Below are 24599 nucleotides of genomic sequence, written 5' to 3'. Positions count from 1 at the left end.
AAGGCCATGCTTAGAACTACAGCAGCACATGGTGGTGCTAGCTTATACTATAGGATATGATGCACTGTTCTTTAGAAGCAGTGGCTGAGCCTGAGGGATAAGTAGTTTTGCTGTTAAAGATTCAAATTCTTTAAGATACAAAGGAAAAAGAAAGGAAAAAGAAAAGAAAAAGAAAATCCAAAACAGATCATGCATGGGTGCAATTTTGACTCCCAAGAGATCATATGGTTTCTACAAGATGTGAACAGCTCAGTATGAAGTGTCAAGCGAAACCCAAAGCCAGAAGCTAAGAGAACGCGACAGAGCTAGTGACGGACAGACAGAAGAGGAGATTGATTGTGTATAAAAGGACTTATCAGGGCAACAAAATCCCCTCGCACCAAAATAAAAAACGCTCGTCTTTTCTTCGTTTTCCAGAAGGAAGGAAAGAAAGAAAGAAAAGAAAGTAGACCGACACTAGCAATATAGTTTAAATTGAAGCAGTTGAAGTAAGATAGACTCTTTGGGTAAGAGATAGGTGTTTTGGTTTCTTTCTCGCTTTGGGAGTCTCCTCTCTCTTCTTTTGCTTTTCTTTGCCTCTTCACACTCGCTTTTATTTTACTTGGCTCTCCAAGTGGGTCTTCTTCCTTTTCTTTGGGAGCTCTAAACAAGCCTATTAAGCTAAATTTTACACCTCTTGGGTTGTGTTTTTCATTGTGTTTGGGTGCACTCTTTAAAGTGTAGAATATTGCGTTTTTTCACTGCAATGCCAGCCTTTTGATTCTGCTTCTCGGCTCTGTACATGTTTTCTCTGCCTTTTTTTTTTTCTTGCTCTGTTTTGGTTTACCAGTCTTATCTGTTGATACGCCACTAAACTGGTTCTTTGGGCGTTTGTGTGGAGGGTGGTGGTGTCTTTTTTTCCTAAACGTCTGGGTTTTGGTAGTTATTTTCTGAGGTTTCTAGAGAGATTCAGGATCAGAGTTCTGTATTGAGATTTGGGTTCGCTAGCGAGAAGGACTATAGTAGTGAAAGGAAAGAGAGAGCGTGAGAGAGACAGAGAGGATGGCAGGAGGTGGAGGAGGAGCCGCACCGCCGCCAAAACAGGAAGAGTTGCAACCACATCCAGTGAAGGATCAACTCCCTAGCATTGCCTACTGCATTACTAGTCCTCCTCCTTGGCGTGAGTTCCTCATTTTCCTATGTTACATAACAACCTGAAACAGAGGAATAGGGAGAGAAAGAGATAGAAATAGATAAGAAAAAGAAAAGAGGAGAGAGTATATGAGGAGAGAGAATATTTGATGAGAGATATTTATAATTATTAATGGTATTACATAGTTTCCTCTTTATAATTAAGTTTTTATTTATATTTCTTTAGATTTTATAATTGCTCTCTGTAATTATAATTAATTGGGAAGTAATTACAATATACTAATAAAATAAAATCTCTCTATTTAATTGCTCGACTAACCCTCTAGCTGCTTTGCTCTTACTCATAACATCCTACTTCACTTTTATTTATTTATTTATTTGTATTGTAGGTCCTTTATTAGTGAAACTACGTAACCACCGTTCCGATATACTCTGCATTATTATCTTTGTTGTAATCTTGTAGATCTTTTGGTTATCTTTTCCGATATACTCTGCATTATTATCTTTGTTGTAATCTTGTAGATCTTTTGGTTATCTTTCTGTTATAGCTATTGTTAGGATTTAGAAATATTATATAAAGCAATGTAATCTCTGTATTTAAAACAATTAATATACAATTCTTCTAAGCCTCAAATACTTTTCTTCTTCTGTTTCTCTTGGTTTTTACATGGTATCAGAGCCATGGCCAATACACCTTCCTTGACTCCTCCTATCCCATCATTACCTACATCTGTCATATCTACTACATCTTCCTTGACTCCTTCTATCCCATCATTACCTACCTCTCTCGTATCTACTACAAATCATTCTTTTTCAGTCAAATTAACCCCCAAGAATTATTTAGCTCGGAAGACACAATTTCCCAATTCTAAACTATCAAAATCTTCAAGGAATCATTGATGGTTGCGGTACCACCATCTACAAAGCCTTCTGCTCTTGATCCTTTAATTATGGAACCCAATCCAGGACTATGATATACGGTTTCGCAAAGACAAAATGTTAATATATTGGATTTTTGTAAACTACGGAAGAAATTTTCCCGTATGTGATTGGTCTTAACTCTTCTCGAGAGGTTTGGAAAGCATTAGAACAATCCTTTGGTGCTTTATCCCAAAATCGACAACTGCAATTACATATTGAACTTCAATCTCTTAAGAAAGATGATTTAACTGTTTCTCAATTTCTCAACAAAGCCAAAGCCTTGGCTGATGAGCTTTCTTTGTAGGAAACCTCTCTCCCCTGCCGAATTTAATGCTATCATTTATCGCAACATTGGAGCTGATTACCATTCCATTATTACATCTTTAAATATCAGGCCAGAACCTGTCTCCTTTTATGAATTACATGGTCAGTTGGTTGCACATGAAGTTCTTCTTCAAAGTCTCTCATATCCACAAGCAAATATGGTTGTTCGAAACTCCTCTGCTTCTCCTTTCTCTAATACATCAGATGCAACAAATCGGAATCGTAATAATGGTGGTAATCGTAATAATCAATCTGGAGGTAATAGGCCAAGGGGACCTTGTCAAATCTGTAATGGCAAACCATCGCCAATGTTTGTCGTCGGCGTTTTCAACGGAATTATTCTGGACAATCGGGGCAGTTTGTTCAAAGTCAGCCTCGTCCTTATCAGGCTCGACCTTTTAATCCTCAGGCAAATTATGTTGCGGCTCCATCTCTTCTACCGCAAACATGGTATCCAGACACTGCTGCTAATTATCATATTACTCCAGATTTGCAATCACTGAGCACATATAGTGATTATAATGGCAATGATAATCTGCAAGTAGGTAATGGTAATGGTTTACAGATTGCTCATACTGGTAACGCAACTCTTCCTTCTGCATCTGGTTCCTTTCGTTTGTTTAATGTCCTTCATGTTCCTCAAATTATTAAACCTTTACTATCTGTTCAAAAATTCACCAATGATAATTCTGTTTTTGAGTTTTGGCCTACTTTTTCTTTGTGAAGGACCAACGCACGAGGAAGGTGCGATGCAAGGACTGAAGATGGAGTGTATGCATTAAGATTTTCAAAACAAGCCATGCGCTCTGATTACCCACCATGGATGATTGGCATGTCCGTTTAGGTCATCCGAATCGTGACAAGTTATCTGCTTTAGTTAAATCAAATTTACTTTCTAGTTCTTCAAGTAATTTAAAGCCTTGCTCTAGTTGTTTGTTAGGGAAACTTTCTCGTATTCCTTTGGTTTCTGTGGAACATAAAAGTTCTTCTCCATTTCAAATAATACATTCGGATGTTTGGGGTCCTGCCCCTGTTAAATCCTTTCATGGTCATTCTTATTTTGTTCTATTTGTTGATGATTATACACGTTTCACATGGGTTTATTTCTTGAAAAATAAGAGTGATGTTTATAATACCTTTCTTCAATTTGAGCAAATGGTTATTCGTCAATTTAATACCAAAATTCGTGCTTTTCATTCTGATTGGGGTGGTGAGTATCTATAATTGTATAAATACTTCACCTCTAATGGTATTATTCATCGCATTGCTTGTCCTTATACCCATGAGCAAAACGGTATTGCAGAACGGAAAATTCGGCATTTGGTTGATACTACTCTTACTCTTTTGGCTCATGCCAACTTGCCCAAACGTTTTTGGAATTTTGCTTTAGAGCAAAGTGCTATGTTAATCAATGTTCTTCCTAGCCATGTCATTCAACAAAAATCACCATATCAAATGTTACATCTTCAGAATCCAAAATACTCAGTTTTTAAACCTTTTGGTTGTGCTATATTTCCTTTGTTGCGTCCATATAATAAAAATAAATTTTCTTTTAGAGCGTTCAATGTGTCAATCTAGGCTTAAGTCCTAATCATTGTGCTTTTCGTTGTCTTGATGTTAAAAATAATAGAGTCTATTTAGCTAGGCATGTCAAACTTCATGAGACTATTTTTCCATATGCCGATTTATCTTCTTCCATTCCTGTTCCACGTCCTATTCAAGAACCATGGCTTAATATTACTAGTGCTGCACTTCCTTCACAAGTCTTGGCATCAGTATCCTCTTCAGGTAATGTTTCTTCACCTTTATCTTCCCCTTCACAAATCATAACTCCAACCTCTCACCCACATGCACCCACCTTGCCATCATCTCCAATTCTTACCCGGACTCCTCAAACCCAATTACCAGTTGACACTTCATCCACTAATGTCGGCCTAAGTCTTATACCTCTTGTTACTACTGAACCCGTCACACCACCAGTAACTCAGCCAATTAGAACACATCCTATGCTCCTACGACCCAACCCAAAACCAAAGAAATTTGCCTATGTCATCAACACAAAACCAAACTATTTAGTGACTGAACCTAACACAGTTAAACAAGCTATACCATATGCAGAATGGAGGGTAGCGATGCAGGATGAACTTTCTACTCTTACTCAAAATCAGACTTGGTCTTTGGTTCCCCGACCATTGAACAAGAATGTTATTGGCAATCGGTGGATTTTTCGAATTAAACGGCATGCTGATGGAACCATTGATCGTTACAAGGCTCGTTTGGTAGCCAAAGGGTATTCATAGGTGTGGTATTGATTACCAAGAAACTTTTTCTCTAATTAAATTTACAAATCCGGACGATACTTTCTCTTCTTTGTTTCTTCACATTGGTCCATTAAGCAGTTGACATATCCAATGCTTTTCTTCATGGCTTTCTTCATGGCGAGGTATATATGGGGTTTTACAAATTCGTCGTTTCGATCATGTTTGTAAGCTTCAACGGTCTTTATATGGGTTAAAGCAGGCCCCTCGTCAATGGTTTATGCGGTTAACTACCTTTCTTCTCTCATTGGGGTTCAAGCAATCCAAAGCTGATAATTCTCTTTTTTATTTATGTCGTGGTTCCTTGAAGTTTTTTATTTTGATTTATGTGGACGACATAATTCTAACTTGTTCCAATTCCAATGAGTTACTTCAACAATTGGGTTCTGTGTTTCTGTGAAGGACTTGGGTGACTTGCATTATTTTTGGGCATTCAAGTCGGATTAATGATGGTTTCTTGTTATCTCAAGAGAAATATCTTGAAGGCATTCTTAGTAATCATAATATGTTTGCAAAACCATTTTCTACTCCTATCGACAACTCCGAATCTTAGTAAGTTGATGGGTGAAAAAATGTCCGATGCCACATGTTATCCAGCGTGTCCTCGGTGCTTTGAGTATATGACTTTGTGAGACTGATATTGCTTTCTCCGTCAACAAATTGGCACAATTCATGCACTCTCCATGATTTTACATTGGCGGTGTTAAGAGATTGCTTGATACTAACAAGTAAATATGGGTTATTTATAACACCTAGTCTGATTTTCACTTCCATTGTTTTGGATAGTGATTGGGGGATGATCGTCGTTCAACGGTGGCTATTTGATTTATTTTGGCAAAAATTTAGTTTCTGGTCCTCTAAAAGCAACCAGATCGTCAGCGAAAGTGAATATAAAGCTTTAGCTAATCACTAAGGCTTTATGGCTCGTTCTGTTATGTGAAATTGGTTATGGCCATAAGTTATCAATTTCATTATGGTGTGATAATATTGGGGCAGTCTACTTGTCGTCTAATCCTGTTCTTCATTCCAGAACAAAACATGTGGCCCTTGACTATCATTTTGTTAGAGAACAAGTTCAAAATGGCACAATTACTATTCGCTTTATAAGCTCTTCGGATAGCGGATATTCTTACAAAGCCATTGGCAAAGGGACCATTTCTTTTCTTCGTGACAAGCGAACTCTTCCACCATGAGGGAGGGAATTAGTGAAACTACGTAACCACCGTTCCGATATACTCTGCATTATTATCTTTGTTGTAATCTTGTAGATCTTTTGGTTATCTTTTCCGATATACTCTGCATTATTATCTTTGTTGTAATCTTGTAGATCTTTTGGTTATCTTTCTGTTATAGCTATTGTTAGGATTTAGAAATATTATATAAAGCAATGTAATCTCTGTATTTAAAACAATTAATATACAATTCTTCTAAGCCTCAAATACTTTTCTTCTTCTGTTTCTCTTGGTTTTTACACTTATCCTTGAGTTATTTTTCTGATTGGGCCAAAATATACTATTAGTCTGATTAATCATTAAGCATAGTATAATCAAAAGTGTTTTGGTCTTGATAATCATGATTCATGAGCCATTTTGCTATAGTTGTCTATAAATCCACTGTTTCTTCAACAATCAACGCGAATTTGTGCTGTAGACTAAACTGTGAACTCTGACATGACGTCGTTCTCAGTTTGCTTTATTTAATTTATTCGCTGTTTGCGCTAAACGTGTTTTTATTTGAATCCCATATTCTCAAGTAGAATGCTTTTTTTTTAGAACGCATTTTTTTTTTCTTATCTTTTAATGTTGTTGCTTTCTGATTGCTTCATATTTTATTTTATTTGTATGGAAGATTGGAATTCATTTATACCTCACTATTTGATCATGTGGAATTCCCATTTTTCTTTCGCTGTCTTTCCATTTTTGGCAGTGGGTTTGAATGGAACCCACTTAGATCACATTTATTTTGTATTCTAAGATGTATTTGTTTGTTCATTTGATGAGTTTGTATTTTGGGGTTATTTCTAAAATGCAGCTGAGGCAATTCTACTTGGTTTCCAACACTACTTGGTAATGCTTGGGACAACCGTGCTTATACCCACTACTCTAGTTCCCCAGATGGGAGGAGGAAATGTAAGCTTTAATAGCCAGACTTTCTGCCCTGTGTTGCTTCTTATTTCACTTGTACAGATCTTTTGCTTATTTATACCAAGTCTGTTTTAGGAAGAGAAAGCGAAGATGATTCAAACCTTGCTATTTGTTGAATTTTGAGCAGAAAAATGAATTCTTAAGAACAGAGAAATAAAAGCCAAAGCAAAACAGAAGAAAAAATAAAAATCTTCTTCAGCAGAACCCCCTTACACTGAGAGCTAGAATTTCATTCATAAAATAAGCATGAGAGAGTTGTTTACACTGATTACAAAAAACTAACTTCTTTAGCAACTAAAAAATAAGCAAAACATGGCTGGAAGTATGGTAAAAAGTTACCTAACACTGCTGTAAAAATACATTAGTAAAAAATGTATTTTCAGTACAAATTCCAGCATAAAATTAAGCAACTAAGTATTAAGGAAAAATCACATTTCAGTCAACACTCCTCCTTGAGATTTTTCCTTGATACTCCAAGCTTTTTCCTCAGCTCTTCAAACCTGTTCTTGGTCAAAGCTTTAGTAAGTATATCAGCAAGTTGTTCTTCAGACCTACAATGCAGCAGCTTAATCTCTGAATTCTTTACAGCCTCCCTTAGGAAATGAAACTTCACCTTGATGTGCTTAGTTCTTCCATGCTGAACAGGATTATTTGCAATGGCAATTGCAGATTTGTTATCACACCAAATAACCGTAGGCTCACATTGCTCTATTCCCAAATCTTTCAACAGCTTCCTAAGCCAAATTGATTGGTTTGCAGCAGCAGCAGCTGAAATATATTCAGCTTCTGCAGTAGATTGAGCCACCACCTCTTGTTTCTTAGAATTCCAAGAGAAAGGACCTGAACCTAGAAAAAAAACATAGCCTGATGTGCTCTTTGAATCATCAACACACCCAGCCCAATCACTATCCACATAGCCTTCAAGTTTGACAGATCTTCCTTTTAGAAACCATATACCATAATCAGTAGTACCTTTCAAGTATCTCAACACTCTCTTAGCAGCAGCTAAATGCACTTGACTTGGTGAATGCATAAATCTGGATAATAAGCTAGTTGAATACATTAAATCAGTCCTTGATGCAGTCAAGTATAGCAGACTACCAACTAAACTTCTATACATTGAAGCATCTGCTTTCTCAGCTCCGTCTTCCTTGCTAAGTTTCTCATTCACAACTAGAGGAATTGCAACAGATTTGCATTTATCCATATTGTACCTTTTTAATATTTCAAGAGCATATTTTCTTTGAGAGACAAAGATTCCTTCAGTACCTTGCTCAATTTCTAGACCAAGAAAGTAACTCATACTCCCCAAATCAGACATTTCAAACTCAGTTTGCATTTTCAGTTTAAAATCATTCAATAACTGAAAATTTCCACCTGTCACTAACATATCATCAACATAAAGTGACACTATCAGCTGAGAGTCATCTCCATCACCACTCACATACAAGGTTGGTTCATTCTCACTCCTCCTGAATCCATTTTGGATCAAATGTGAGTCAATTCTTGCATACCAAGCTCTAGGAGCTTGCTTGAATATAAAGAGCCTTTTTCAGCTTATACACTTTGTCTTCTTGACCCTGCACCTCAAATCCTTCAGGTTGCTGCACATAAATTTCTTCAGTTAACAAACCATTCAAAAATGCAGATTTGACATCCAAGTGAAACACTTGCCATTCTCTTTGAGCTGCTAAAGACAACAATAATTTAATGGTATCATGCCTACCAACTGGAGCAAATGTATCTCCATAATCCACCCCTGGTTGTTGAGCATAACCCTTAACAACAAGTCTAGCTTTATATCTAAAAATAGAACCATCAGGATTAACTTTAGTTTTGTAAACCCATTTTACACCAATTACATTTTTTCCTTTTGGTTTGGAAGTCAATTCCCAGGTTCCATTCTTCTCAATTGCTGCAATTTCTTCCTTCATAGCATGTTGCCATTCTTCAACTTGTGAAGCTTCTTCATAGCTGCTAGGTTCTGACACAACTAAATTACAGCTTTCATAAATCTCTGAAAGAGACTTGAACTTAGGAACATGTGCTTCACCATCAGAGTTGTACTCTTTTTCAGACTCAACACATTCATTGCTAGAACTTTCTGAATCAACTCTTTGCTGAACTGAATTTGTTACTCCAACAACCTGCTCTTTTTCAAAGTTCCAGTAGGCTCCTTCATCAAATTTGACATCTCTACTAACAACCACCTTCTTTGTTTTCACATTGTAAATTCTGTAACCCTTGGATGTGGCTGCATAACCCAGAAAGATGCCCAATTCTGCTTTATCATCCAGCTTGATTCTCTTGACATCAGGAACAAGCATGTAACATATTGATCCAAAGACCTTTAAGTGACTTGCAGAAGGCTTTGATCCAAACCATGCTTCAACTGGAGTTTTTCTTTCCACTGCTCTAGTAGGAAGTCTATTCAACAAGTACACAGCTGTGTAAACAGCCTCAGCCCAAAACATCTTTGGTAGCTCTTTCTCTTTCAACATACACCTAGCCATCTCAACAACTGTTCTGTTCTTCCTCTCAGAAACTCCATTCTGTTGAGGTGAGTAAGGCACTGATAATTGATGTTGTATTCCAGCTTCCTCACAAAATTTGTCAAATTCATTTGAGGTGTACTCCTTCCCATTATCAGACCTCAAATTTTTAATAACATAGCCACTTTGCTTCTCAACCAAAGCTTTAAATTTCTTAAAAACACTAAAAACTTGACCCTTGCTACTTAGAAAATACACCCAAGTCATTCTAGTCAAGTCATCTATAAACAACACAAAGTACTTGTTTTGGCTCAAAGAAAGCACACTCATAGGGCCACATACATCAGTGTGTACAATTTCTAATTTCTTAGTAGCTCTTCTAACTTGATTCTTGGGAAATGATTGTTTATGCAATTTTCCAAATTGACAACTAGAACATACCTCATCACAATTAGAAATAACAGGCATGTCTTTAATCATATCATGAGATTGCATAAACTTCAAAGAATTCAAGTTATAATGCCCATATCTTTTGTGCCATAGCCAAGAATCATCAGATGCAGCTGTAAATACATGATCAGTACCATTGCCAGACATTAGAGGAAAGCTATTATCAACCATTTTAACCTCCATTACTTTAGAATTATTGGAATCGTAAATATGACACCAACAATCTTTGAAAGACAAGGAATAACCTTTTTTCATCATCTGAGCAACACTCAATAAATTTTGATCTAAGCTAGGAATGTAGAGAACATCAGAAATATGCTTAGTACCTTTCTTTGTTTGCATAGCAACAGTACCCTTGCCCATAGCCTGAACCATCTCTCCATTTCCCATCTTGACACTTGTTTTCACTGATCTGTTTAAGGAGGTAAATAAGCTTTCATCTCTAGCCATGTGACTTGTACAACCACTATCAATGAACCAAATAAACTTATCAATAGCTCTACATGATTGAGAAACCATGAACAAATGATCTTCTTGCTGCTTTGGTTGATCATCAGTAAAATTTGCTTGCTGGCCCTGTTGTTGTTTTTGAGCTTTACTTTGCTTGATTCTGCAATCTCTTGAAATGTGGCCATATTTTTTGCAATAGTGACATTGTATGGGTTTTACACCATTCTTCTGCCAACAATCCTTCTCCAGATGATTTGTTTTTTTACAAGTTGGACAAGGTGGAAATCTGCTCTTCTTGACAGCCTCACTTCTACTTTCAGGTTGCTTCCCTTTGTTGTCTCTCTCTTTTGAACCTTTCTTAACCTCCATCACTTGCTTCCCTTTCTGTTTGGCAACAAATGCCTCCTCAGAAGCATCTTCTTGTCTAATAATTCTTCTTTGCTCAATGGCTTGCAAGGAATTTATAAGTTCAGGTAAGGTGATCTTACTCAAATCCTTTGAATCTTCCAAGGATGAGATCTTAGGCTCAAATCTATCAGGTAGACTTACAAGAACCTTCTCCACAACCCTTTTATCTGGTAAATCTTCACCCAATAATCTGATTTTATTGACCACAGACATTAATCTATCTGTGTACTCCTTAAGAGTTTCAGATTCTTTCATCTTTAAAACCTCAAATTCCCTCCTTAAATTCAGCACTGACATTTGCTTTGAGCTTTCACTTCCATGGAACTCCTCCTTAAGTCTGTCCCAAGCTTGCTTTGCAGTTTCACAAGCCATAATTCTTGTAAAAATAACATCAGAGACAGCAGAATGTATACAAGACAAAGCCTTAAACCCTTTAGCACACTCCTCACTATGTGCTTTCAACTGAGCAAGAGTGGGATCTTCCCTTAAGGGACCTGGTTGCCTTCCAGTTTCAGTGACTTCCCACAGGTCAAAGGCTTTGAGATAAGCCTTCATCTTCACAGACCAAATAGAGTAACCTTCTCCAGAAAATACAGGAGGAGGTGGAGCAGAGTATCCACTTGAAGCCATCTCTCTCAACTTTCTAGTGTTTTGGTTCTTTTGTAAATGGGATTCTCACTTGTTTTCTCTCAATCACAGGCCCTCAAAGATCATGAGAAGCTCTGATACCACTGTTGAATTTTGAGCAGAAAAATGAATTCTCAAGAACAGAGAAATAAAAGCCAAAGCAAAACAGAAGAAAAAACAAAAATCTTCTTCAGCAGAACCCCCTTACACTGAGAGCTAGAATTTCATTCATAAAATAGGCATGAGAGAGTTGTTTACACTGATTACAAAAAACTAACTTCTCTAGCAACTAAAAAATAAGCAAAACATGGCTGGAAGTATGGTAAAAAGTTACCTAACACTGCTGCAAAAATACTTAAGTAAAAAATGCATTTTCAGTACAAATTCCAGCATAAAATTAAGCAACTAAGTATTAAGGAAAAATCACATTTCAGTCAACACTATTTGTGGCTGGACTGAATACATTGTTCCAAACACTGTTTGGTACCCGCCTACCTGCAGTAATTGGAGGCTCTTATACCCATTTGCCAACCACCATTTCGATTGTTTTGGCTGGTCAATACAGTGACATTTTGAGTTCCCAGGAGGCTACTCACAGGAACCTTTGTCATTTGGATTTTGCCTTTTATTGTTTATCAGATCAACTCTAATATGATACTGATTCGGCTCCTTTAAAATGTTCATACAGAAATTTGAAAAGATAATGCGTGGAATTCAAGGTTCTCTCATTGTTGCCTCAACTTTACAGATTGTTGTTGGCTTCAGTGGCCTTTGGCGTAATGTTGCAAGGTTTATTATATATCATTTTATTATCTCAGATAGTTGTTTGTGACAACACTCTCTTTTAATTCCAATGCATGAATTTTGTTTCAGGATATATATTGAATGTGTAGGTAGCTTTTTGGTCCTGATTTCCTTGATTTTTGTCTAAGTTCATGGTCCTGATTTCCAGCTCTTATGTGTTGATCAATTCTTGAATTTTGCATTTGTTTCATGGACTTGACTACCAACCTGATTTCCATCACTTCTATGTTGTTCAGTTCTGCTGCACAAAGAAATTGTATATGCTCATTCAGGGTCTCATCTCTTATATAGTTTTTTGTCTTTACTTCGAATGTGAATTCCAATTCTCCTTTTCATGTCATACAAAACTTATTATGCCATTAGTAGATATTGGTCCGAGAACAGTAAAATCTCTACAGTTAGACATTTCAGTCTTGGTTTTGTAATAGTGAAGAATCTGCTTAAGCTAATGTTAAAAAATTTATGCTTCTTTATACTCTGCCAGGTTCTTAAGCCCATTATCTGCTGTTCCTTTGGTTGCTTTATCTGGTTTTGGGCTCTATGAATTTGGTTTTCCTCTGGTATGTATTTAGGCTTCCCTTCTTAAATTGTTTTGTGCTACTATTTGTAGATGACATTTTTATCCCTTAACCCCTTACCCCCATCTACACTACTCAGTATTGACCTGGGTTTTTGTATTACTAGCTTACGAAATGTGTGGAGATTGGACTGCCACAGATCATCTTTCTAGTTATTTTCTCACAGGTATAATGGAATATTGTTTTGCATATTTATCTCTTCTTTCACTTTTCAATGGGGCACTGCAGATAATGTCAACAGTTGGTCTTATCTTAGATGAAAGTTCTGTAAAAATAGAACCTTGATGAGTTCTTGCAGTATCTACCTCATTTGACACGGGGGGAGAGGACTGTATTTGGTCTCTTTGCCGTAATATTCTCGGTGGTTATTGTGTAGATTTATGCTCACCTCCTTACTGTTGGTGGAGCATATGAAAATTCAGGACCGAAAACTCAAATAAGCTGCCGAACTGATCGTGCAGGGATTGTAGGTGCTGCCCCATGGTATGGTCCTTCTTGAATTTCTTTCTATCGGCACATAGAGGTGATGAGATCTTGATATTGTACATGGATGAGTAGTGGTTATTGTTGTTGGAGTGACGGCTGTTATGGTCATCTGGAGAGATAATGCTGATATACCAGTTTGATGGCACTACTTAATGTTGTTGGTTGCTTTCTTATATATATATATATATATAAACACGAAACTATGAATTCCTTTTTTGTTTCTTGCTGATCCTCATTTGTGTTGTTAACACTTTTTATATAGGATACGAGTTCCATATCCTTTCCAATGGGGAGCTGCTACTTTTGATGCTGGAGAGGCCTTTGCGATGATGGCTGCTTCATTTGTTTCTCTTGTAGAGGTTTGATTTCACTCATGCTTATGGCTTTTTGATGTATTAATAAACTTGAAGTTGCTACTATTTCATTTAGTGGGAATTTTTTTTTTTTATAACTGAGCTCATAGTTGTGGGAACAGGATCTATACCAATTAACATATCTAGATTTATGTGTTGTAAGGCCTGGAGAACTTTGTCTTTTTGTTCTTCAATGAACTTAATAAATTTCTAGAATCTCTGTACTGTCATAATCTTTTCACTGTTCTGAACACAACAAGTCCAACATCCTTCTAATAGCTATTACTTTATAGGAGTTTGATTGAACTCATTATATTCATTCACTATCCACTGAAATTTGCTTGCTTACTCTTTCTATGATTAACAGTCCACTGGTGCTTTCATTGCCGTGTCAAGATATGCAAGTGCCACTCCATTGCCACCTTCTATACTAAGTCGTGGTGTTGGTTGGCAGGTACACGTTTTGTGATTGTTTATGTTTTTTTCTCTGGCTTTGGCACCTTTCTGCTCACTGCACACATGCTTAAAGACAAGGTGGATAAAATACTATGTCAAATTCAATTTCTATTGATGTCAATCAAGGCCTAAATTTCTATAGATACAATCAATAATTTGTTTCCCTTTTTGTTACCTGCATCCATTAAGTAACATAGCTGAAAATAGGATCTTGTTGGATTTGTAATGGCTAAACTTGTACAATTTCTTCAATTGCAATTATGATTGACTGTTTAACCAAAATTTCTTTTATCCTCATCCCAGGGAGTTGGAATTCTCTTCTCTGGGATATTTGGAACTGGGAGTGGATCATCGGTATCTGTGTAAGATGCATGTGCAATAATATCTTCTTTTTATTTACAAATAACAACTTATTCTTCTCCAACCAAATTCTCCATTTATTTATTCTTCAAATTGGCTTGAAAAACTTTAATTGCAGGGAAAATGCTGGTTTATTAGCACTAACGCATGTTGGCAGCTGAAGGGTTGTACAAATATCAGCGGGGTTTATGATCTTCTTTTCCATTCTTGGTTAGTAAATAATTGATTCTCTGTGTCATTCTATATTAAATCTACATATGGTTCTCACTTCTCATGCTTGGTTATCCAGGGAAATTTGGTGCCGTCTTTGCTTCAATTCCAGCTCCAATTGTTGCAGCTCTATATTGCCTTTTCTTTGCATATGTTGGTGCGTCCTCTCAAATTTTGCAATCTTTTATTGTCATAATTCAGTTCAATGTCGGGCAATTTATGCTCTTTCATGACACATGAGCAGGTTCAGGAGGTCTCAGTTTCCTTCAGTTCTGTAACTTAAACAGCTTCAGGACAAAGTTTATTCTTGGATTCTCTATTTTCATGGGCTTATCAATACCACAATACTTCAACGAGTACACAGCTATTAATGGTTATGGCCCAGTCCACACTGGAGCAAGATGGGTAACCAAATGTGCCTCATCTTCATTACTAACAGCAACAAGCATTTTGCAACTTGGTTTTGTTCCTTGAGGGCTCATTATTCTTTATGTTATGGCAGTTCAACAACATGATAAATGTGCCATTTTCATCAGAGGCTTTTGTTGCTGGCATATTGGCATTCTTCTTGGACCTTACATTGCACCGAAAAGACAATGCAACAAGGAAAGATAGAGGTATGAATTGGTGGGACAAGTTCCGGTCCTACAAGACAGACACAAGAAGTGAAGAGTTCTATTCCCTGCCTTTCAATCTCAACAAGTTCTTCCCATCTGCGTGATGTTGGAACATATAATTTTGGAGTTGCTTGCTCAGCATTTGCCCCCAGTTGTCTTATTGCTGGCACTACACTGTAGCATGAATCTTGTTCTGCTTCTTTTTCCCTCTGTTATCAGATCTAAGAGAACAAGAACTTGGTGATATAAATGTATAATACTTGTTTTAACACATTTCTTCTAACTATCATTTTTCTTCACATGGATCTCAGATATTTGAAGGTGTTACTGAATTAACGTAAAAGCAAAATTACTATTCGTCTGGTTCTTCTCTGCTTGTGTTGTGTTTTTATCTCATTTATGCAGCATTCAGTGTGCATGATGTCCTATTTTGGATATGCGCCTATTTAGGGCTAATGCTTGGAAGGGCCAAATATTGGAGGTAATTTCAAACTGCCTGTGATAATAAAAAGAGACCAAAATAAACAAAAAGTGCCCTTAATGCCAGCCACATGATTTTCACAATAATTAGGCAATCAAAACCGAAAGTGCCTAATTTACAAAATATGCCCATCCATCCATCCGTCAAAATACAATCATAATTAGTGTAAAACTCCAGTATTATCTCACTGATGATCATCCTGAATAAGCTATATATTTACTAAGTCATGGCCTGCATTGTTGGAATTCAGAAAAGATACAAGATTCAACATAAGTTCAAAACTTGAAATTAGGTACACTTCCTCTGGCTGCAAGCCTGGTAAATGATCTGGTGGGAGTTGTTGGTTTGGAATTTTTGGATTTACTTGGGGATGAGGTGTTAGTTGCTGCATTCTTTGAGGGCATTGACTTAAAAGCATATTGTAGAAGGGTGGCGGACCTCATGGATTCTTTGATGCTTGATATCTGGTGAGAGGAGAGGGGTTGGGGTGTATGCCTTGGTGGAAGAGGGGAGTTTGGGGATGTATACTTTGGTGGTAATGGAAGTTGCGGAGATGTGTGTTGGGGATGTAGCTGTTTGGGTTGTGTTTGCATTTTTGGCAATGGAGTCAAAGGGAGTGGTGGCTTGCAATCGAGACTTGGAATGACAAAATGTGGCCTGACATTCTCCGGCTGTTGACTTCTTGGTCAATTTTCCGGTGGCTCTTGGCATGGCGGGTGCTGACTAACTTAAAGTAAACTTGTATGCTATTATCTGCACAGTGGGGTCATCTTAGGACATATGAGATGCCTAAACTCTCGAGCCACATCTCCTCTTACACTTGGCATTAGCACTTTATTAATCATTAGGTCTAATTAGTATTTCAAACCTATGCTTAATGTTGTAGTTCCTAACTACCTCTTTAAATTCTTTCATGTCTCGAAATTTCATCCCTAACTCTTTAAGTTTGGTTCAATCATATATCTCTCCAACAAATTCATGCCATTTTACCCTGTCCTGAATCTCACCATTTGAGTCTGACCCACTTGCTAACTTATCAGATGGAGCCTAGTCACTACCTTCTTCATTAACCTTAACTTTAACACCAGCATCTGCTGAAGATTCCTCCTCACATTGTCAACGAGGAGGCCTCCCTCTCTTCCTATGAGTTGTATTTTTGCCTTTTCTGTGAATTTTATGAGGTCTTCATCCATATCTTTCAAATCATAGTCAGGATCATGCAATTCATCCTCACGTTCACCTTTTTATCCCATATCAGCTTCATCAGCCATCTTATGAATATTTTAATTTCTTTATCACCTCCTACACTAAATGATTATCACCTCCTACACTAAATGACATGTCTATAACATCACTCGAAGTTCTAATAGCTTACCTGCTATCTGCATGCTTGTTACCGGGAGACATGAAGTAGCCGGTTCAAACGGTCCAATTGTAATTTTAGCACAGTTGGATTATTTTCATGGAATGATGTTTTCTTTGATAAACATAATGGCGATCAGTCAATACTTAAGTGAACATTGTTGAAATTAGCCCCTGTTATCATATACACAATGCGTAAGGTTCTCTGGAATCAATCCTTGCTTCATGATATTTGATACTTTTCTTTGTCCGTTGCCTCTGTTACTGTTAGAAGTATAAAATCTAAGCGTTAAGTGCAGAGCTAGTGATCCTGCACCTGCTCAGTTATGCTGGTGAACGTGGGTTTAATGTGAGACTGTTCTTAGCTAACATGGCAATCATGGCATAGTATGAAATTATACTAGCTAACAAGAAAAGAAATGGAAAACCAAAACTCTAGGGTAAATCTTGATCTTCCTCTGTTACACGGAGTGTTCTTGTGGAGCACTATGCAAGTCCTTGTTTTCAAGGGCATGGTTTTCAAGAATGATGCAGCTGAGCTAAAACCGAAGAAACTTGTAATATCCTGGTGGTGCCGACACTAGGCCACTAGCCTTCTAATTTGTTGTCAAATATAGCCAGAGGTTTAATTGTCTTTTTATCATAATTAGGCCTTGGCTAAAAAAAAAATAATCAGGACAATAATACACTCGCAGATTAACGAAGATACAAGAGTTGCTTGAATGGGCTAAGTCCTCCCAATTTGATGTCCACAAGTACTCACGAGTGAGGTTTTCAATGTTTGCCGAATTGCCAAAGGGTGGAGTTAGAAATTGATGAAAAGCAAACATGGACTTCAACACCTTTGCAGGGTCTGCTTCAACAGAACAACTAGCCTGCTACGTACTTTTGCTTATTTATCGACTATTTCAGTCAGCCTAAAAGACAAGGAGTTTAATTGGTTGGATAAATTTTTAACTATCAGATTATTAATGTTTGGTCCACTCTGTAATTTCAAATTTTTTATATTTATATTAGGATTATTTTTAGATTAATTTTTACATATTAAAATTAAGTCTTTTTTTTGAACAATCTTAAGAATGTACTCTACTATATCAGTATAATATATTCGGGATAAATAATTTTAAAATACTCTTCAACAGAATTATTAACAAGGAAGAAAATTTCTCAAAATTGACCCAATACTATTAGATTACAACTCCAAATTTCCAATGACATAGGGTAGATGTCACATGTCCATGTTTGAATTGTTCAATTATTAAAATTTCAATGTCATTCCAACATACATCAAAACTTGTATATATGCTATTTTGATCTATTGAGAATTTGTATTTTTCTGAAAAATATTCCAACCATCTTGCTTGCCTGGTTCATGCATTCAACAGTTAAGCTTGATGCCATTATATAAAAAAAAATTTCCAAAATTAAAGGGTTTTTAATATATGTTTCTTTCCTATGATTGAGCAGCATGGTGTAGGTTACATATACATATATTCTTTTTCTCTTCTTTAATATTCATTAAAATTTCATTTTAAAATTTAGTGAATGGACCTGCATGCATGTTAGGTTTTGAATTATAGTTGAAATGGAAAAACATGAGGTGATTAACGACAAATGGATGCTAATTAAATTAATAAATAATGAAAATTAATTATCTAAGGATTAACTTATTAGAGTGACACATTATTGAAGGTGGTTCCCTCAAGGCATCTAAAATGGAGATTATAACTCTGAGTGTCTCCAAAAAAGAGCAAACTAGTTCTTGAATTGATAAATCATAGATAGGTGACAAGGTGACCACCACAATTAGACATGTATATTTTTTGGATTTCATGTTTCTGCCTAGCCAATAATTCAAATCAACTGTCAAATTACCTTTAAATCTCAAATACAATGCATGCAAAGGAACGGTTTCAATCGCCATTCCTAAAGTTATCAAAAGTTTCTCTCTTTTGTGTCATGCATGAATTTGCCTTTAACTGTCACTCTAATTCTATTGCAATTTGTTGCTGGTGGAATAGGTGAATTATTAGGGTTCATCGATCTCCACATTGACTTGTCAAGCTGCAACTACTATTGAAGCTGATCCTAAAACATATTTAACGGTCCTTTGTCTAAGGATTTACATAAATCAGTGCATGCTTCATTAACTTTCAATCAGCAAAGAACAGAAAGCCATCAAATTCTCAACTATTCTCCCTAATATATACACATGTTTCTAAACTCTATGAACGCTCTCACTCCATTTTGCCTTATGCCTAAAGAAATAAATAGAATTGAATGTGCTAATCGGTATAAAATGTAAAATTCATGTTAAAATTATGTGAAAATCACTGAAGTTTGGGATTTATTTTTTGGTATTAAGCCATAAAATTATGCCAACTGTTTTCATGTTGTTCGAATGCGAATGGTTGCCTTTGCAAGCAATCCCCATCACACCATAGCTAAAGATCGATTCTATTTACGACTTTTTTTTTTTTTTTTTAAGTTATAAAGTAGGGCTTCCACTAGCTGGAATGCAGTGAAGATGCTGCATTATCTAATTACCATAGAAATGCTCCATTAGAGAGAGTAAAGAATATTCCAATGCTTGATCATCACACTTCCAATAGCATTTGATGCTTCTTAAAGAATCCAGGGCAATTAAAAAAAAAAAAAAAGTTGAGCTTACCCACTAAAGCCATTAAAAATCTTGAAAGCTTTGTTTATGTCTATCCATATATGCTATGATGTGCTTGAAATAGAAAACCTGCCCACATGCATCTTTGATCTTTATTCTAATCATAATATTGTACTCTTTATATTCTTAAATAGTAGACATGCTGCTCATTGATGACATTTCCCATTTCCTCAGATGGGACACGTAGTTGTGTTGTGTTTCCATATCAAATTTGATCCAAATTAAATCCTTGCTTAGTGCTTGTACCAAAGCTTCTAATACATAGAAAAATACCACTCTTTTTCTTTTCTAATGTAGTGTGATCAAAAGTTAGCACCACTTCTGCCATACATGTTTTGAAAGTGAGTATCATATGTTCATTACAATCATTTATGTTAGCATGCTGTAGATTAAAAAAAAATTATATAACAAAATTGATGTATGTATAATGGTTTTATTATAACTAGTGATTGTGGTGATTAGTTTCACCGTAATTAATTGTTATAATAAAACTATTGTGTGTACATCGATTTTTCCAAGTAAAAGTTCGTAAATTAGAAGTATTATATCACCACTTGTTTTTATTTACTAAATTTCAATTAAAATTTATATATTTAAAAACTTAGAGTTTTAAAGATATTATAATATCATATACTACCATTAATTAACTATATCATTCCATAAATGGGGTACAAATAAAAATTAGAAATGGTTTTAGTATAAAAACTATATTTTGATTCAAGGGAATAGAAATATTAACATTTCAATTTTAATTTTGTATTGTAAAATAATTGTTTGATTACAAATTTATTGACCAAAATAATGACTAGAATCATATCTAAATTGAATTTTGCTTGCATTTGAATAAATGAGAAACAAGAGGGTTTACCTTTAATTGCATACTTAACCGTAAAAAAATTGTTAAAAAAAAAATGGTCTACCACATATGACCTCATAATGTGTATCAAAGTCACTATTTCTGTTATTTTATTGTTTTTGTAATATGGTTACATATTAAATATTATATTATATTACATATAATTTAATATTATCTTTTATATCTTTATTTTTTAAATAATTTTAGTTATAAATACAATGAATTACCTCTGCTTAATCCTTAATTAAATATATTATATATTTAAGAAATAAGTAAAACACATGCACAATGTATATTAGAAATTAATTTTAAAGTTTAAATGGTAATTAATAAATAATTTTTCATTACAATAATTATATAAAATTATTTGTACTTAATAAACCATACGAAAAACTTATTTGATTTTGATCCCTAAATAAACTCTAAATAATTAAAATCAGTGAATTTCTAATTACGGATATGATAAGTTACTTTAATATTAAACAAATGAATTATTCTATTTAATCTTTTATTTCTAACCTCATTATCCCTCATGTAATAAATTACCTTTTCAAAAAAAAAAAACGAAAAAGTTTTTCTATGCATTTTTTAATAATTTATATTATATAAATTGAGGTATAATTAATTAAAAAAAAAAAGAAAAAAAAATATGGACCGAGCTCAATTTAACTCTAAAAATTGACTTAAGATGGAAAAGAGTTTTGATCAGATTTTATAATATAAATATCTTATTTTAAATTAATATGAGACTGTGTAATATGTGAAAAGAGAATTTTAAATTAGATTTTAAAAAATTATTATCCATAATTTTAATTTTAATGATTTTTATTTTTATCTTAAATCAGTTTCAATTCAGTTTTGATTTCATCTAAAATCAAAATAATTCAATAATTAAATTATTTTAAAATTTATTTAAATCAAATTAGACTGTGATTTCCAAAGTCCAGTTTGAATCTGGCCACTGGACGTGTTTATCAGTGCCAGTGCCTGCACCAGGTTTCTGCCCACCTTCCTTTGGGTGCTTCAAAATCAATAACAATTTCTGTTATGCTTTGTGTTCTTTACCTTCATGTTTTACAAAATGTACAGGGAAGAGAACTTTCCCTTAATTTTCTTTTCATCCAAAATTTTCAATTCAATTAGTCAATCATTTTCTTGTAGACATTGTTTAAAAGTTAAAATACTGTTGAGTGGGAGTATTCTGTTTTGTGTTTTGCATTAAAGAGGAAGAATGTGGAGAAAGCAACTTTTGAAAATTATGTATATATCCTTGCTAAAATGAAATTAAAACAATAACCCCACTAGCAGTCCAGTGTTTTTAATTAGAAATTTAGAATGTTTTTTTGTTAAGGCAAGGCTCAAAGATACCAGACCTGAATTGCTGCCCCCACAAGGTACAATCTATGAACATATTAGAATTTGAATTCCATCCACTAGTAATATAATTAGAGCAACCCAGCATTTAATATTTGAAGGCTGCCTCAACCCCAAACCCTTTGCCCTGGCAAGTTCAAGGACCCTAATTTTAAAATTAGGGAGATGTAGTCCCCTTCAAGAGTCATGTTTGAACAAGAAATTGTCTACTCACCATTTATTATTTGAATCGAAGATCATCCAACATCTCACATGGCTTACATACACTGACATTGATCAGAGATGTTTACACATGTGAATATATCATGGAAGATTTTTTTTTTTTTTCCAAACACTGTGATTCAAATAGTTAAAACATGAAGAAGATTTACAAGAGTCAAAGATCCTCAGGAAGATTGCTGTCTCTTTCCTAACCTAGTTAGGTCTTTGCTCTTAGTCCAATAAGTTGGTATTTGAATTGCTATCTTCTGAGCAATACAATGAAACTAATAATCCCAGTTTATTTTTTTCTTTCAACATCATAAATGTTCAACCAAACAGTAAGATCATCACTGCTTGAGTTCTTAACTTTTTTATGTTAAACTAGAAAACAAGCATTAATCATTTCATTTCTAATATATATATAAAATCTTTGTCACTTGGCATATGTGAAAGAAATGGAGCATGCAGGACAGTGAAAGAAAGAGTGGGTGACTGAGGAAAGTAGGGTTTGAATCCAAAATCTCAAATGCAGCCAGCTTCAATGATAATATTCTTAAATAAGAGTGGATTTTGTTTTATTTAATTGCATATGGTTTATAATTATTTGTTCCACATCAACTTCCACACTCCAAGAAGGAGCCTTAAAGTAAAAAAAGTCTTTGCTCATTGATGTTGCTCATGTATTTTAAGAAAGGCATCTTGATTATGTGCCAAGATACCTCACTTTGATTATTCCAATTTGAATTGCATTGGACTGTGGAGCTTTCAAAAAAGTTGTGCTTAATGTTATAATAATTTGATTTGAAGAGAGTGGATTTGCTTTGTATGACAACTCACTCATCACTCAACTCAATCACCTATTAATTCTAATCCAAGTAACATATATCAATTTTATTCAATACGTAACCACACAAATCCTTACATACATAAGACTAATATATAAAGAAAATTCTTAGGTATATCAGGTGTATAAATTATTTGAAAAGGGGTGTTAGACTGTTGGCTGATTAAAAGCATGATATGATGAAAAGAATAAAGAATAATAAGATGAAACAAAAAATGAAAATCAACTGTTGTAGTTATAAATTTTCATTGTTTATGTCGTTTACCCATGGCGTAATGTTCTCATATATATATATATATATATATATATATATATATATATATATATATATATATATATATATATATATATATATTCATTGAAATTGGCATGTGGTATATATATTATTGATGCGGACACTTACCATGTATAAATTAAATTTTTTTATAATTAATAATTATTATTTTTTATGCTATGTATTAATTTTTTTATTTTTATTTTAAATAATAATATTATTATTAGTTTAATTTTTATAATTTAAATGATTATTTTAATTTTAATTTTTTAAGGTTCCTTTTTTAATTTTTTAAATGTTTAATATTTATTCTATCATAAAAATTTATGCATAATATCACAAAATTATTTAAAAATTTTAAATTATATTATAAAAATTATAAATAAATTGTGCAGTATATAATGTAGATGTTTGCTCATAATATTGTAATTTATTTAAAAATATTTAATTTATTTGTGCCATAAAGAATTATAGTGTTTAATATTTTTTTATAGTTATTATCAATAAATATAATTATTGTCCAACTTAGCTTTTAGCTTTAATATTATTAATATATATTAATATATATTCCATATACTTAAAATTTTGTATAGTGCAGATTTTTTTTATTTTTTAAATATTATTATACTTTGTATATTGTTAGCATCTTTTTTAAGAATACTAATAATATTAATAAAGGTAATGTTTAAATATTTTTTAATATATTAAAAGGATATAAATTTTTTTTAATAAAAATATCATATGATTTAATCAATTTCAAATTATTCTATATTTTTAATCTGAATTTTTTTAATTTGTATTTATTTTTTATTAATTTTAAAAATATTTTAATATTTACATAATATTATGAACCTTTATGAAAAATAAAATACGAAATAATTAAAAATAAATTTAAAATATTATTTTATTTTCATATATTAAATTAAAAATTATTAATAAATTATTTATATATTAAAATTATTAATAATGTACAGGAGATTCCCTAGTGAATATATATATTAATAACATAAACATAAATTAGTTAATTTTATAAATTAACTAGTGAGTTGGTTATATATATTATTAATAGAATGTTTGCACATTTATTTTCGATAAAAAAAAAAAAAAATGAGTTCCAATCGCTCAATAATTTTTTGGATCAAAAAGTGACTATATGGTACTTAAAAGAGATGGAATTTTTTAGAAAGTCCACTGACGGCATATACAAGTAATGCGAAGAAAAGATAAGATATGCAAGAATCAAAGAAGTAAAGAATAAAGATAATTACTGTAAAGAGATCCAAAGTTATCAGTTTAAGGTACGTAATTGAAATTCAAGAAAACAAACAAGGTAGAAGAAAAACGCGGATAAGGAGAGAAGGTAAGGTGAGGTGAGGTGAGGTGGGTTGTCATTATCCT

General features: G+C 33.9%; 1 pseudogene; it reads left to right on the top strand.

Moving 5' to 3' along the window:
* Nucleotides 1-535: 535 nt before the first annotated feature.
* Nucleotides 536-15499, top strand: LOC110643318 (nucleobase-ascorbate transporter 7-like; annotated as a pseudogene).
* Nucleotides 15500-24599: the final 9100 nt, after the last annotated feature.

This window comes from Hevea brasiliensis, chromosome 2, assembly GCF_030052815.1.
Source record: "Hevea brasiliensis isolate MT/VB/25A 57/8 chromosome 2, ASM3005281v1, whole genome shotgun sequence".
Classification (NCBI taxonomy): domain Eukaryota; kingdom Viridiplantae; phylum Streptophyta; class Magnoliopsida; order Malpighiales; family Euphorbiaceae; genus Hevea; species Hevea brasiliensis.
This window is presented reverse-complemented; position numbering and strand designations above follow the sequence as displayed.